Source organism: Euprymna scolopes, chromosome 22 (genome assembly GCF_053919585.1).
Source record: "Euprymna scolopes isolate OS-2025 chromosome 22, ASM5391958v1, whole genome shotgun sequence".
In the NCBI taxonomy this organism is placed as follows: Eukaryota; Metazoa; Mollusca; class Cephalopoda; order Sepiida; family Sepiolidae; genus Euprymna; species Euprymna scolopes.
The window spans coordinates 54,074,755-54,091,967 of NC_136503.1; positions in this window are offsets into that span (position 1 = coordinate 54,074,755).

Genomic DNA, 17,213 nt, shown 5'->3' on the forward strand with positions numbered 1-17,213 from the left:
AAAGGGTTTTATAGATTGTCTGCAAAAAAAAAAAAAATTAGTCATAGGTTAGAAATTACGGAAGATATGTGCTGTTAAATTTAGTCCCAATTTATCTGCACGACCCTGTATGTATATATATATATATATATATATATATATATATGTGTGTATATATCTATATATGTGTATATATATATATGTGTATATATATATACATGTGTATATATATATGTGTATATATGTATATATATATGTGTGTATATATATGTTTATATATATATGTATATATATATGTGTGTATATATATATGTATATATATATGTATATATATATATTTATATATATATATATTATTATATTTCTCTTTGTCTATTGGTTCTGCTGTCACTTTGTTCGCTCCACCTTATAACAAACATTCAGATCAGCTCAATAGTTTCCAAGAAAAAGTGTAACAGAGAGATGATAGTTAAATAAATGCAAATTTCAATGTTTTTGAAACTTTTTTTTCCTATTCTATTTTCACATCTGTTTAAAAAAAGGATGCATTTCATGATTTATTGAAAATATTTCGTTGAGTAGAATGCTGGAAGGTATATTTTTCTTGTTCCATTTGTGTTTGTTTTTTGTTTTTTTAAGTATTTGTCATTTTATTGTCAGTAGCATCATCTGTGAAAGTGTTCCTTTTGCAGGGGGGGGGGGTAGGTGGTCGATATAAAATGGTATTTTTCTTTTACTAAATGAGCATCGGTGAAAAGTCATCTCAGGCGGTTATCCATCAATGTAACCCTACCCGCAATATGTCACAATGTCAGATCTGTATTTACAAATATTCCTCTGGCGATTGTGGACTTGGAAATTATTCTTTACAAGTATTTAGTTTTACCAACACAATCTTTCATTTCCCAATGGCTAGAAGCTAAGAAGTAATTCACTTCAGAAATCTTTCTTAATTATTCTTGTACAGAGTTGGGCAGAGCAACTTGCCTATTTAAATTAATATTCCATATAAGCAAGTTGCTCTGCACCATCCTGTAGTAACGATGTAAAGTTGATACCAAAAAAAGTAACAATAGTAGAAGTAGTAGCAGTAGTAATAGTGCCCTTCGTCCATAATGTCCAACCTTATCTTACCATGATATAGTGGCAACGTATTAGTGTCAGAAATACCTGGCTTTTAGTGCTCTGGTTAAAATTCTAAAGGAGTTGACATCAGCAACTTTCATATTCTGGTCGTCTCTGCCTTTATATACAGCAAGAAAAAAACCTGTCAGATGCAGAACCGCAAGTAAATGGAATGAAAGTGCCAACGTTGCTTCAGGACCAAAGCTTCCCCATAATTTGTATAAAGTGTCAGAGATAAGCAGTTCTAATCCTACTGAGTAACAAATAGCTACCGTCAACAAGATCGACTTCATGCAGACCAGGCAATTCTGAGACACGATACCAGTGAGTCTATGAAAAAGCACAATTCACATAACAAAAATTAACAGCGGCAGAGGAACATGTGAGACTAACCGTAGCCCTCGGCGCAAGAGGGTCCGTGTGTGCCTGGCGTGTGGGGTGGTGGCTGATCCTGTGATCGGGGCAGCGGATGAAAGAGTTTCAAGATGGCGCCTGCCTGCTTTTATTAGAGACGGAATCTCGCAGGATCGCGCAAGATCTCGCGGGGATGCAAATTAGCTAGGCCATCTTGAGTAATAAAAATCGGTCCATTGGAGGTGCGAGGCAGTCGGGTTCTGACGTTCATGGCGATCAGTACAGTGACCGTTGGGTTCCGTTTCTATTCATGCAGTCAGCTGAGCTTTGTTAGTTGCCTTCACGCCGTGGCTGTCATTGTTTGTTGGTTTTCTGTGTGTTGCCGTGGTTCTTCAGTGAAACGCTTCGTCGCCCATGACAAGTCTCACCGTCTCCTACACAAGATACTCTTACAAGCTATTTTGGCCTCCCCACTCCGAACTTGGTTTTCTTTTCTTCAATGGCGTATAGGTTCGATCTAAAGTTGATACCGGAATTCGACGGATCCGACCCGGTACTCAGCTGAGTTGAGAAGGTCGAGTTACATTGTCAGTTGTCCGGCGTGAAAAATGTCGAGCGCGTGATTCCTCTGCGGCTGACCGGCGGGGCCTTCGCTGTATATCAGCAACTCAGCGCTGAGGAGAAGTGTGACTACTCGAGTATCAAGGCGGCGTTGTACAGGGCGTTCGCCACTGACCCTGCCACTGCATGGGAGCAGTTTGAGACGAGGTCTATACGCTTGGGCGAAACTGTGGACGTGTATCTCGCCGAACTTAAGAAGCTGACGGTGTTGTTCGGCGGTCTTCCCGAGAGGGCCCTAGCCTACAAATTCCTGTCAGTACTCCCCGCTGGAGCAAAGCAGCTCCTGCGAGCAACCTCTACCATGTCCTCACTACCGCTGAGTGACCTAGTGGACAGAGCCAGGACAATAATGAAGGATGACTCGACGGTGCAGGAACCGGTAGTCGCCGTCGCACAGGCCCCACCAAGTGGCGAAGGACCGTCTCAGGGACCCAGCCCGCAAGGTGATGTCACCTGCTACAGATGCAACGGGCGGGGCCACATGGCAAGAAATTGTAGAAGGCGGTCGATGGCTGTTCGCTGCTACCGCTGTAACAAGACTGGGCACATGGCCCGAGACTGTGCGGGAAACGGGGACAAGGTGCCAGTGCCGACCTCTTCCCCGAACAGAAAATAAACAAGGCGCTCCCTGTCATTCAGGTCCGAGTTAATGACACGTTATGTTCAGCCCTCCTTGATTCCGGTTGCTCCCGCACCATAGTGTGTGCGGACTTCTGTCGGGCGTGGAAAAAGAAGAACGTCAGGATAACTACCATCACTGGAAAAATACGAATGTGTTGTGGCGTGGGTGTGGTACACATTCGCACAAGAACTGGGAACTCGGCCAACGTTGAAGCGCTGGTGACACGCGAAAAGCCGCTGAGTTTCGACCTGTTGCTAGGCTACGATGCCATCAAAGCCCTGGGCGGCGTGTGCATAACGCGCGCTGGCGTTGTAGAGTTTCAGGATAGGCCCCCGGTGTGCGCAGCACTAAGAGTCGACCAGCCGGACTTCAGTGCGGAATTCGACGACCAACAGAAGGCGTGGACCGCCACTTGGAGGTGGTCAGAAGACAAGGAACCAGCCAAACTACAAAACAAAGTGGCAGAGTACCGTATGCCCGACCAGATAAGGCCTGCATACGAAAGCGAGCTCCGTGAATGGATTAAGAACGGTTGGCTGATTCCATACCCCTACGACAAACTTGGACCCCCCAAGGGCCTGATACCGCTGATGGCAGTTGCCCAACCTAACAAGTCAAAGGTGAGGCCGGTAATGGACTACCGTGAGTTGAATGCGCACGTTGATGCGTTCACAGCGGACGCCGACGTCTGTGCCAGCAAGCTGCGAGAGTGGCGCCGGCAGGGGTCCAATGTGTCCCTACTGGACTTGAGAAAAGCATACTTGCAGGTCCGGATCGGCGAGGCGATGTGGCCTTTCCAGACAGTGATGTTTTCCGGGAAGAGATACTGTCTTACGCGACTCGGATTTGGGCTAAACGTAGCACCCCAGATAATGAAGGCTATCGTCAATGCCGTGTTGTCACAAGAAGAATGGATCAGAAAGGGAACATCGGCGTATATTGACGATATATACGTGAACGAAGATATCGTGTCCTCTTCGCGCGTAAGATCCAAACTTGCCGAGTTTGGTCTAAACTGCAAGGACTCTGAGCGGCTTGAGGATGGTGCCCGCGTATTGGGCTTGAGCGTTCAAGAGGAGCGAGGGATCCTGAAGTGGAGGCGTGGAACCGCAGTTCCCGACGTACCCGACGTTTACACAAGACGTGCCGTGTTCTCCCTGTGCGGGAAACTTGTGGGGCACCTTCCAGTATGCGGATGGGTTCGTGCAGCGACAGGCGTCATAAAAAGGAGGGCAAATGCGGTCAGCAAAGGCTGGGACGATGAGATAACCGACGAACTATTGGTTCGAATGTTAAAGGAGACCGTCGCTAGTGTGAAAAAGAATGACCCCGCCACAGGGGACTGGTGCGTGCAGGGAGACGAACTGAGCGTGTGGGTGGACGCAAGTTCTCTAGCGATCGGTGTAGTTTTGGAGAAAGATGGGGCCGTAGTTGAGGATGCCTGCTGGCTGCGACCGGCGAATGATGCTGCCCATATCAACCTGGCAGAACTCGACGCTGTAATAAAGGGCATTAACCTGGCACTTCAATGGGAAGTGAAGAAACTGCGTGTGCATACTGACTCACTTTGCATACACCACTGGGTGTCGGACACACTCACGAGCAAGGCCAGGGCACGCACCAAGGCAGCCAGCGAAATGCTGATAAGACGGAGGCTCGAGACTGTGAAAAAACTGGTGACGGAGTACAACCTGTCCGTAGACGTAGTGCTCGTCACCTCGGACTACAACCTCGCCGACAAGCTCACTCGGGTACCACGGAGATGGTATGAGGCTATGAAGAAAGAAGCTAAGCCATTGCCTCTGTGTGCTGCCTCCGTCGAGGAGGACGAAATCAGGAAGATACATCACGACAGTGGGCACCCCGGAGTGCAACGGACCTACTACTTTGTGAAGTTGGCTAGACCATCAATACCAAAAAGCGCAGTAAGAGCAGTGGTCAGGGAGTGCCAAACGTGCCAGTCCATCGACCCCGCCCCAGCCAGATGGCGGAAAGGACAGCTGGGAGTGGACGCGACTTGGAGTCGGTTGGGTATGGATATAACCCACTACGGCAGCCAACACTTCCTCATGCTGATAGACTGCGGGCCAACGAGGTTTGCGATTTGGCGCCAATTGGCAAGGCAGGATTCCACCAGTGTCATCCACGAATTGGAATCCATATTCTACGAAAGGGGGCCGCCTAAGGTGATCCTCACGGATAACGACACGGCGTTCTGCAGCAGGGAATTTAGGCATTTTATGGACAACTGGGGGATCCGCCTTCGACACCGATGCGCGTATGTGCCGAGCGGCAACGGCATAGCGGAGCGATGCCACCGAACCGTGAAGAGGATTGCGACCAGGAAGAAGTGTACGATCGCGGAGGCAGTTTAAAGATACAACACAACGCCTAAGGACACCGTGACTGGCGGCAGTGCGCCCGCTGATGCGATTCATCACTACCACGTGCGGGTAAAGGACGTTGAAGTGTGTCTACCCGACCAACGAGAACCCCAGGGGACGTACCAAGTGGGAGACACCGTCTGGGTGAAGCCACCCGGCGGCCGGTGCACCAGCAGCTTTTGGAGGGGGCGGGTCACCGGCGTCATCAGTGAACAGGCCATACTAGTCGATGATACTCCGCGCCACGTAAGGGATGTCCGGCTAGCTCTAAGCGCTGACCAATCCGCAAGCAGTGGAAGGAGCGAGTCATCCGACGATGAGCGATGGATCCAACCTGTGCCCCATGGACCTGATGACTCAACTGCGAGCTCTAATGCTGATGCTGATGCTTCCGATGCCACTTCTGAGAGCTCCGATGAGGAAGTCCCGGCAATACCCCTCCGCAGGAGTGCTCGAATCAAACGGCCACGTCCGCCGTGTCACGTATGTGATCTGGAGACCAGGGGGGAGTGTGAGACTAACCGTAGCCCTCGGCGCAAGAGGGTCCGTGTGTGCCTGGCGTGTGGGGTGGTGGCTGATCCTGTGATCGGGGCAGCGGAAGAAAGAGTTTCAAGATGGCGCCTGCCTGCTTTTATTAGAGACGGAATCTCGCAGGATCGCGCAAGATCTCGCGGGGATGCAAATTAGCTAGTCCATCTTGAGTAATAAAAATCGGTCCATTGGAGGTGCGAGGCAGTCGAGTTCTGACGTTCGTGGCGATCAGTACAGTGACCGTTGGGTTCCGTTTCTATTCGTGCAGTCAGCTGAGCTTTGTTAGTTGCCTTCGCGCCGTGGCTGTCATTGTTTGTTGGTTTGCTGTGTGTTGCCGTGGTTCTTCAGTGAAACGCTTCGTCGCCCACGACGAGTCTCACCGTCTCCTACACAAGATACTCTTACAGAACAATCTCTGTAAAATAATCAGTGTTTATTGGTTAAAAAAAAAACAGCAACCCAAATTTCTGAATTTTTAAGATGAGTATTCTGTGAGTTAGTCTTTATTTTATGGTTTTAGTTTTGAAACAAAAACCATAAAATAAAGACTAACTCACAGTATACGAAATATCTACAGAGCCATTATCTTTTCTCTTTTCTTTTCCAAACAACCACCAACATGCCCGAAGACGGTTGAAAGCAACCTGACCGAAACGTTGCACAAATAACACTCAAGATGAGAACAATAGTTCGACTAATACAAATAATATGAAATAATACTTATTGTTCAATTCTATAAAAATCCTCAAGATGTTATTGAAACTGGACTTTAACCAATCAGACTTGCTCTGAGAACATTGGTTGCACAAGCAAGAAACTGAGTACACTCAGCAATTAAAGACTCACTTGTCGATCACAATACACAGACTCTTTGCAGATAAATTAAATTTATGTTTGGTCATTAGGCCAGAGGCATTTAGGCAGATGACAATCATAAACTATTGAACACAGCGACAGCTTATACACAGTGTAACAGATTCACTCTAACAGAAGTTCACACATACAACATTTTGAACTTTTAACTCTGTACTTTTAAATTTTCTACTAAATTGCAAATAAAATTGATCTATTTTTGTATGGGTAATCTTTGTCAGTTTGATAATATCCTTCCTTAGAAGAACTGCTCGGAAACCCCTTTCACAGTTTCACAGAGCGACAAAACAAAATGCTTTCTTAACACAAGCTCCTCAGAACTAAATCAATATACACATATTAAAGTTGAAACTACAAACATACATGTAACACCAAAACACCACGTTCGTTTATTTGACTATTGTAACATAGTGCATATGAGTGCATGGGAAAATATCAGCAGCAGCGAAGGATGGCTGGCTTATGAAGAGATTAGCAGCAGCAGCAGATGAAAAACCCACATATGCAAATGAAGAAGTGTGTGCAAGAAGAGAAAAGAAAAAAGGAGAGAAAAATGAATTATGTGCTCAGGGGAGAAGGAAAGTGTGGACAAAAAAAAAATCGAGGACGAGAATGGGCCGACTGTGCCCAGCATGCGATCTGTAAAAAGAGAAAAAATAAACAGGCTAAAATAATCATGTAGCAGTGAGAGACATTTTAAGTAACGGTAATAATAACTTTCGTTAAAAAAGAAAAAATGCTGACCCAGATCTTTTTTATTTTTTATTTATTTATTTTCTTATTACATTTTCACCACAAACAAGGCACATTGCCACTTTGATGTAGGGGGCTACTATCAGGGACATAAGCTACAGGGGTACTATGTGGGGAGTTGGGCAGCAAAATGTCGTTCACGTTACACTTGAACTTCTGCATGTCAGCACAGTTGTGGAAGCAGGAATCCGGAAGAGAATTCGAAAATCTAGCGATTCTGGGGAAGAAACTACTAGAGTAGAAGTCTCTCTTACATCTAGGGATCTCTACTGCGAAGGGGTGGGATTTTGCTGCTTGTCAGGTTTGTCGGGGGTATTTACGTCGAGGGAGTACAAGTGCTTGCAGTTCGTCGGGGCATTCACCGTTAAAGTACTTGTAGAGCATGCAGAGGGATGCTACATTTCGTCGATGGGACAGAGGCTGATGCTTAGATGACAGTTCAGGACCTATCAGGTTGGTAACTCTCTTTTGAACCTTTTCTAGGAGTGAGAGACTAGTGGCAGATTCACCAGCCCAAATATGACAACGATACTCCATTTATTTCTTCAGTTTTATTTTAAAAAATTGATAAAATAACATGTAACGTTACAGAAAGTTACAATACGAGTCTTCTTGTTATATTTTTGATATACACCTATGCTATTACTTCAATATCCACTTTATAAACATCAGTTTTCCGTCTGTTTTACATGCTGGCATGTGTTGGATAGCTTTTAGAAATTTATTTTTAAACTATCATCTCTCTACCTGTGTTTTATTTATCCCTCTTTATCCCAAATCCTTTTCCTTCTATCGAATAAATATATAGATAAATGTAAATAGTATTGCTATTCTTAGTTTAGTATTATTATATTGAAGGCGCGTTCAGCAGATATAAACACGTAGACAATTATAGGTTATTAGAGACTTACATGCATAAACGAAACGTCCGCATTCGATAAATTAATGTGTATTCTGTGATTTATTTGGCTTCGTTTTGGCATGGATTCGTTTTCATATTTACTTCCGCAAAAGCATGCGAACTTTTTTTCTAATATTTTTCTCAAAATAAAAATGTGTATCCTTCCATAGTTTGCTTATTCTTTATCTCACAACCAAAAATAGAAGTTATTGTTCTGTTGAAAAAATCGAGTTTTATGACGACATTTTTCTATTATATATATATATATATATATATATATATATATATATATATATATATACTTTACCAACAAATATAATACACAGATATATATCCTATACCAAAAAATATGACACCTATATATCTCCTATACCAACAAATATAATACGTATATATATATATATATATATATATATATATATATATATATATATATATATATATATATATATCCTATTCCAACAAATATAACGCCTATATATATATTTAAAATATAATTATCCATTGGCATGTGTTTCGTCGTCTACGACTCATCAGAGTGGCTGAATCGAGCGAGATATATATATATATATATATATATATATATATATATATATATATATATATATATATATATATGACGAGTGTTTTCAATTAAGTATCTAAAACCATATATAATTTTAATAACAATACACATTAGTTGGATCGTTAATCGATAACTTCAGTTTCACAAGAATATTAGAAACTCAACCCAGACTAAAGATACGAAGTGTACATGTTCTTATGTCTACTGTAGAGATCATTATTACATCTACTAAAGGACTGGTATTCGTTAATCTAATATAAATTGGTTCATTATGTATTAATCTAGCAGAAACTAGTCAATTATGCATTAATATATTATGAAAAAGTCCATTATGTATTAATATATTACAAAAAAATCCATTCTGCAATAATATAATATGAATTAGTCCATTATACATTAATACACTATGAATTAGTCCATAAGACATTAATACACTATGAATTAGTCCATTATAAATTCGTACACTATGAATTAGTCCATTATACATTAATATAATAAGAATTAGTCCATTATACATTAATATAATAAGAATTAGTCCATTATACATTAATACACTATGAAGTAGTCCATTATGCATCAATACACTATGACAGAAGTCCATTATGCATCAATACATAATGAATTAGTCCATTATGCATTAAGATATTATGAATTAGTCTATTACCCATTAATACATTATGAATAACTCCATTATGCATTAATATATTACGAATAAGTCCATTATGCATAAATATATTATGAATTAGTCTATTATACAATTATATTTTATGAATTAGTCCATTATGCATTAATATGTTATGAATTAGTTCATTAGGCATTAATATATTACGAAAAAGTCCATTATGCAATAATAAAATATGAATTAGTCCATTATACATTAATATATTATGAATTAGTCCATTATACATTAATACACTATGATTTAGTCCATTATACATTAATACACTATGATTTAGTCCATTATACATTAATACACTATGATTTAGTCCATTATACATTAATACACTATGATTTAGTCCATTATACATTAATACACTATGAATTAGTCTATTATACATTAATACATTATGAATTAGTCCATTATGCATCAATACATTATGAATTAGTCCATTATACATCAATACATTAAGAATTAGTCCATTATACATCAATACATTAAGAATTAGTCCATTATGCGTCAATACACTATGAATTTGTCCATTATGCATCAATACATTATGAATTAGTCCATATGCATCAATACATTATGAATTCGTCCATTATGCATCAATACATCATGAATTAGTCTATTACCCATTAATACATTATGAATAACTCCATTATGCATTAATATATTACGAATAAGTCCATTATGCGTTAATATATTATAAATTAGTCTATTATACAATTGTATATTATGAATTAGTCCATTATGCATTAATATGTTATGAATTAGTCCAATATGCATTAATATATTCTGAATAAGTCGAGTATGCATTAATATATTATTAATAAGTCCATTATGCATTAAAACGTATGAATTAGTCCAGTATTAATTAATATATTATGAATTAGTCTATTATATAATTATATCTTATGAATTAGTCCATTATGCATTTATATCTTATGAATTAGTCCATTATGCATTAATATCTTATGAATTAGTCCATTATGCATTAATATCTTATGAATTAGTCCATTATGCATTAATATCTTATGAATTAGTCCATTATGCATTAATATCTTATGAATTAGTCCATTATGCATTAATATCTTATGAATTAGTCCATTATGCATTAATATCTTATGAATTAGTCCATTATGCATTAATATCTTATGAATTAGTCCATTATGCATTAATATCTTATGAATTAGTCCATTATGCATTAATATCTTATGAATTAGTCCATTATGCATTAATATCTTATGAATTAGTCCATTATGCATTAATATCTTATGAATTAGTCCATTATGCATCAATATATTACGAATTAGTCCATTATGCATTAATATCTTATTAATTAGTCCATTATGCATTAAGATCTTATGAATTAGTCCATTATGCATTAATATCTTATGAATTAGTCCATTATGCATTAATATCTTATGAATTAGTCCATTATGCATTAATATCTTATGAATTAGTCCATTATGCATTAATATATTATGAATTAGTCCATTATGCATTAATATCTTATGAATTAGTCCATTATGCATTAAGATCTTATGAATTAGTCCATTATGCATTAATATCTTATGAATTAGTCCATTATGCATTAATATCTTATGAATTAGTCCATTATGCATTAATATATTATGAATTAGTCCATTATGCATTAATATCTTATGAATTAGTCCATTATGCATTAAGATCTTATGAATTAGTCCATTATGCATTAATATCTTATGAATTAGTCCATTATGCATTAATATGTTATGAATTAGTCCAATATGCATTAATATATTCTGAATAAGTCGAGTATGCATTAATATATTATTAATAAGTCCATTATGCATTAAAACGTATGAATTAGTCCAGTATTAATTAATATATTATGAATTAGTCTATTATATAATTATATCTTATGAATTAGTCCATTATGCATTTATATCTTATGAATTAGTCCATTATGCATTAATATCTTATGAATTAGTCCATTATGCATTAATATCTTATGAATTAGTCCATTATGCATTTATATCTAATGAATTAGTCCATTATTCATTAATATCTTATGAATTAGTCCATTATGCATTAATATCTTATGAATTAGTCCATTATGCATTAATATATTATGGATAAGTTATTATACATTTATACACTATGAATAAGTCCATTATACATTAATACACTATGAATAAGTTCATTATGCATTAATACATTATAAATAAGTCCATTATGCATTAATACATTATAAATTAGTGCATTATGCATTAATATATTATGCATTAGTCTATTATAAAATTATATATTACGAATTAGTCCATTATACATTAATACACCATAAATTAGTCCATTATGCATTAATACATTATGAATAAGTCCATTACACATGAATATATTATAAATAAGTCCATTATGCATAAATATATTATGACTTCGTTCATTTTTCTTCATATATTTCTTCTAGGTGATGGGACAACAAACCAGATATCTAAAATTTACCCTAATTTTAGTGAGTCCAACCAAGAGATGTTTTCAGGATTGTAGCCGTACCTTTAAGTGCAATCGTTTGTATTTTACTTGATCTTGGTTCACTGGGTATGCTTGCTATGTACTTTTAAAGTTTCTTTTTCACAAGCCCAGTAGCTCTTATGATGATTGGTATAGGTGAAACCTCTTAATTTCCAAATGCATTAATATATTATGAATCAGTAGATTATACATAAAATATAATGGATTAATCCATTATGCATTAATATATTAATAATTAGTCCATTATGCATTAATATATTAATAATTAGTCCATTATGCATTAATATATTATGAATTAGTCCATTATGAATTAATATATTATGAATTAGTCCATTATGCATTAATATATTATGAATTAGTCCATTATGCATTAATATATTATGAATTAGTCCATTATGCATTAATATATTATGAATTAGTTCATTATGCATTAATATATAATGGATTAGTCCATTATGCATTAATATATTATGAATTAGTTCATTACACATTAATATATTATGAATTAGTCCATTATGCATTAATGTATTATTAATTAATATATTATGAATTAGTCCATTATGCATTAAGATATTATGAATTAGTCCATTACACATTAATATATAATGAATTAGTCCATTATGCATTAAAATATAATGAATTAGTCCATTATGCATTAATATATTATGAATTAGTCCATTATGCATTAATATATTATGAATTAGTCCATTATACATTAATATATTATGAATTAGTCCATTATGCATTAATATATTATGAATTAGTCCATTATGCATTAATATATTATGAATTAGTCCATTATGCATTAATATATAATGGATTAGTCCATTATGCATTAATATATTATGAATTAGTTCATTACACATTAATATATTATGAATTAGTCCATTATGCATTAATGTATTATTAATTAATATATTATGAATTAGTCCATTATGCATTAAGATATTATGAATTAGTCCATTACACATTAATATATAATGAATTAGTCCATTTCACATTAATATATAATGAATTAGTCCATTATGCATTAAAATATAATGAATTAGTCCATTATGCATTAATATCTTATGAATTAGTCCATTATGCATTAATATATTATGAATTAGTCCATTATGCATTAATATATTATGAATTAGTTCATTATGCATATATATATTATGAATTAGTTCATTATGCATATATATATTATGAATTAGTTCATTATGCATTAATATATTATGAATTAGTTCATTATGCATTAATATATTATGAATTAGTCCATTATGCATTAATATATCATGAATTAGTCCATTATGCATTAATATATAATGAATTAGTCCATTATGCATTAATATATTATGAATTAGTCCATTATGCATTAATATATTATGAATTACTCCATTATGCATTAGTATATTATGAATTAGTCCATTATGCATTAATATATCATGAATTAGTGCATTATGCATTAATATATTATGAATTAGTTCATTATGCATTAATATATTATGAATTAGAGTCATTATGCATTAATATATTATGAATAAGTCCATTATGCATTAATATACTATGAATTAGTCCATTAGGCATTAATATATTTTGAATATGTCCATTATTCAATAATATATTATTAATTAGTCCATGATGCATTACTATATTATGAATTAGTCCATTATGCATCATTATATTATGAATTAGTCCATTATGCATTAATATATTATGAATTAGTCCATTATGCATAAACTTAGTATAAATTATATTATCTTTTTTTAGCATGGAATACTTCACGCATTTATCTATCATGAATTTGGTTTAATTATTATTGTATACATTAAAACTCTTGCAATAAAACTAATTTTATGTGTTATTTATTTCTGCGTTGACCTATTTTGTTTGAACGATTTCTATTATAAGGAATATATTTCTAGTATTAACTAATTCGACATTTTCAAAACTTTACTTTTTGATATACTTTTTGTACAGATTGCACGAAATATTTTTAGAAGAAATACCCAGGGCAGTAATTGTTTCTAAGTTACAAACTCGCGCATCACAATATCACTGAATTCGAAATGAAAAAAGATTAATCTGACATCTGGATTTTTTTGCTTCAGATCTATTTTGAAAAGTTCTCATTATATATATATATATATATATATATATATATATATATATATATATATATCGATGATTGAAATTACATGAACGTTGGCAAAGATGGTCTCCTGGAATTTTAGAATGAGAAACTCGTTTCGAATGAACAAAAACGTCTACTGCCTTACCATCTCCTATTGATGTCAGTCAATACACACACACACACACACACACACACACACACACACACACACACACACACACACACACACAAATAAATGAATAAATAAAAATAAAACGAAGAAAATGTTTTCACAAAAAGCTGAAGAGAACAGGAATACATTGATAATCTGAAGCTAAGCAGAGCTGAGACAAAGAATTATTTATTTGGATTTTGGCAGAATCATTGAACATGAGAATTCCCAGCGCTACCAAAGACTTTATGTGTATCGGTATTTTTTTTTTTTTTTTGACTTGCATTCTACACTGCAAATATTAAACCACCAAAATAAAAGAATAAACGAAATCTTTCAATATTGGATTAACTTCGTATGGTATCATGTTTTCTCTAAGAATATAAAAGGAAAGAAAATATTGATTATACCATAATAAAACTGTAGAAAAATGTCTTCATTTTCAGGGACAGTTCAAGATTGACCATTGTTGTATCAGGAAATGTAGCAGCATAGGTATTATCATAATCCTTAACCTACAAACGCATTATATATATATATATATATATATATATATATATATATATATATATATATATATATATATATATATATATATATATAATGCTAATTGACAGGTGTCCCGGCGTTGCCCGGGCAAGTAAATCAATTCAGGAAATTCCATGCCCAACTGTTAAAGAATCAGCCCAATCTCGTCCATTTGGTTCCGCGTGTGTGTACTAATATGTGGTTTGGACTGGAATAGTATAAAACAAACTTACTTCATACGATATTTTTATTATTAGACAAACAGAAGCGTCCTAGACCTTTTTCTCTCAACTTCCCCTGGGCTATGTTCATGTTCCATTCTTTCTCCTCTAGGATCCTCCGACCACTCCGTCGTATCAGTTAAGATAAAAATAAAATGTAATAAGTCCCCAGACGTACTCGTCCACCGTACTGTATACCGATACTCCATGTCTGACTGGGATAGCTTCTGTACATTTATATCTGATCTACCTCTGCATTCCATGTTTAAAAAGTATGTGTCCTCTATAGTATCAGACCTGACCGAATGGTTAATTGCAGGCATAGACCGATTCATACCATCTAAAAAATTCCAACAAAAATCTTCCGGCCAGCCATGGTTCTCCTCAGAATGTGCTGCTGCCATCGTGCACAGAAATCACTTTTTCCATAGCTACCAACGTAATAGATGCACTTAGACTAAAGCTGCTTTCAGGATTGCCAGCAACAACTGTAAAAGAGTAATAAAAAATGCATGAAAGCTATATGTCCAGTCTGTTAAATCCAAAATAGCTGATCAGCGGCTTGGTTCCCACCAGTTTTGGCAAATAACAAATAGGATCCTGAACAGAAGTGTGCGTTCTATCCCAACCATTATCAACAGACCAGAGATCATCTCGTCAGCTTCAGACAAGGTCAAACTATTTGCCAAGAACTTTGCAGCTAATTCTACCCTATGCAACAAAGGCCATCAACTCCCCATATTTCCTCTTATAACACAGAACACGCTAGGTAACATACAAATATCTGTGCATGAGGTCGCCAAGCTAATCAAGAACCTTGATTGCAGTAAAGCTACTTGCCCTGACGGCATCCCAATTATAGTGTTAAAAAAGCTTCAACCAGAAATTGCCCCCATACTTACGAAACTGTTTAAACGTTGCCTTAAGGAGAAGTGCTTTCGAACACCCTGGAGCACCTCATCAGTATGCCCTGTATTTAAGAACTCAGGTGATAAGTCATCTCCCTCTCAGTACAGACCAATAAGTCTCTTGTGTGTCATAAGTTGCTGAAATCCATATTAAAAAGAGAAATAGTCAACCACCTCAGCAGAAATAACCTTCTTTGTGACATGCAATATGGTTTCCGTTCTGCAAGACATACAGCAGACATGCTAACGGTTATATCCCATAGGATTAGTGAATCTCACGACAAAGGCTTCCTTTCCAGGGCAATTGCCCTTGACATAGCAAAGGTCTTCGACAAGGTATGGGATAAAGGCCTACTTCACAAGATCTCCAGCTACAGTATAACTGGAAATATTCTCTCTATCATTAAATCATTTCTCTCTGATAGGCTCGTAAGAGTAGTGGTTGATGGACAAAAATCAGAGGCCTGCAGTATTAATGCTGGAGTCCCTCAGGTGTCCATCCTGGGACCAATTCTCTTCCTGATATACATCAATGATCTGCTTAAACACATACTTAAATCATTCGTTGACATCTATGCTGATGACACGACCATCTACGGCAACACATCAAAAGCTGTAAATGACAAAGTTCTCTCTGATTCTCTTTTCTCTGATCTTGAACAGGTGGTAGTGTAGGGGAAGAGGTGCTGGTTACCTTTAATGCATCTAAAACCAAGCTCCTATCTTTACATCATCAATGCTCTGATCCCCATCTAGAATCAATTGAAATGGATGGCTCTCGTCTTGAGAAGGCTCCATGTTTTTACAAGCTTATGGTTTGGCCTTTACTCCTGATCTGAAATGGAACACGTGCATCAAGTCTATTGCTAAGGTCGCTGGGAAGATGGTGAGATCCTTCTACCGCTCCAGAAGATATCTCACTACTGATGCAATTCTCTGTTTGTATAAAAGCCACTTAGTCTACATTATAACCCCTTGCGCAAGTCAAATGATTTCTTAAACTCATAAATATAGGTCAGTATGTGCTAAGTAGAGTAACCTATATATTAAAACATATACACATTCTAAACGAATATATATATATATATATATATATAGACAAAAGATGTATTTTTATGGTTGATATATGTACATATTTATCACTTATAATTAAAATGATTATATATATATATATATATATATATATATATATATATATATAACTATATATACACACACACTATAATATAAAAGGAAGTTTTTCTGTATGTACGTGAGTTCGTTCCCCATGGACTCGGAAACGGCTGGGTCGAGTTTTTTGAAATTTCGCAGGAAATTTCCTGATGTGTTTGGGAGAGTTCTTACATAGGTTTTCTATCGGAATGTATCGGAGAAGTATCGATAATCGAAAAAATCCGATTAAA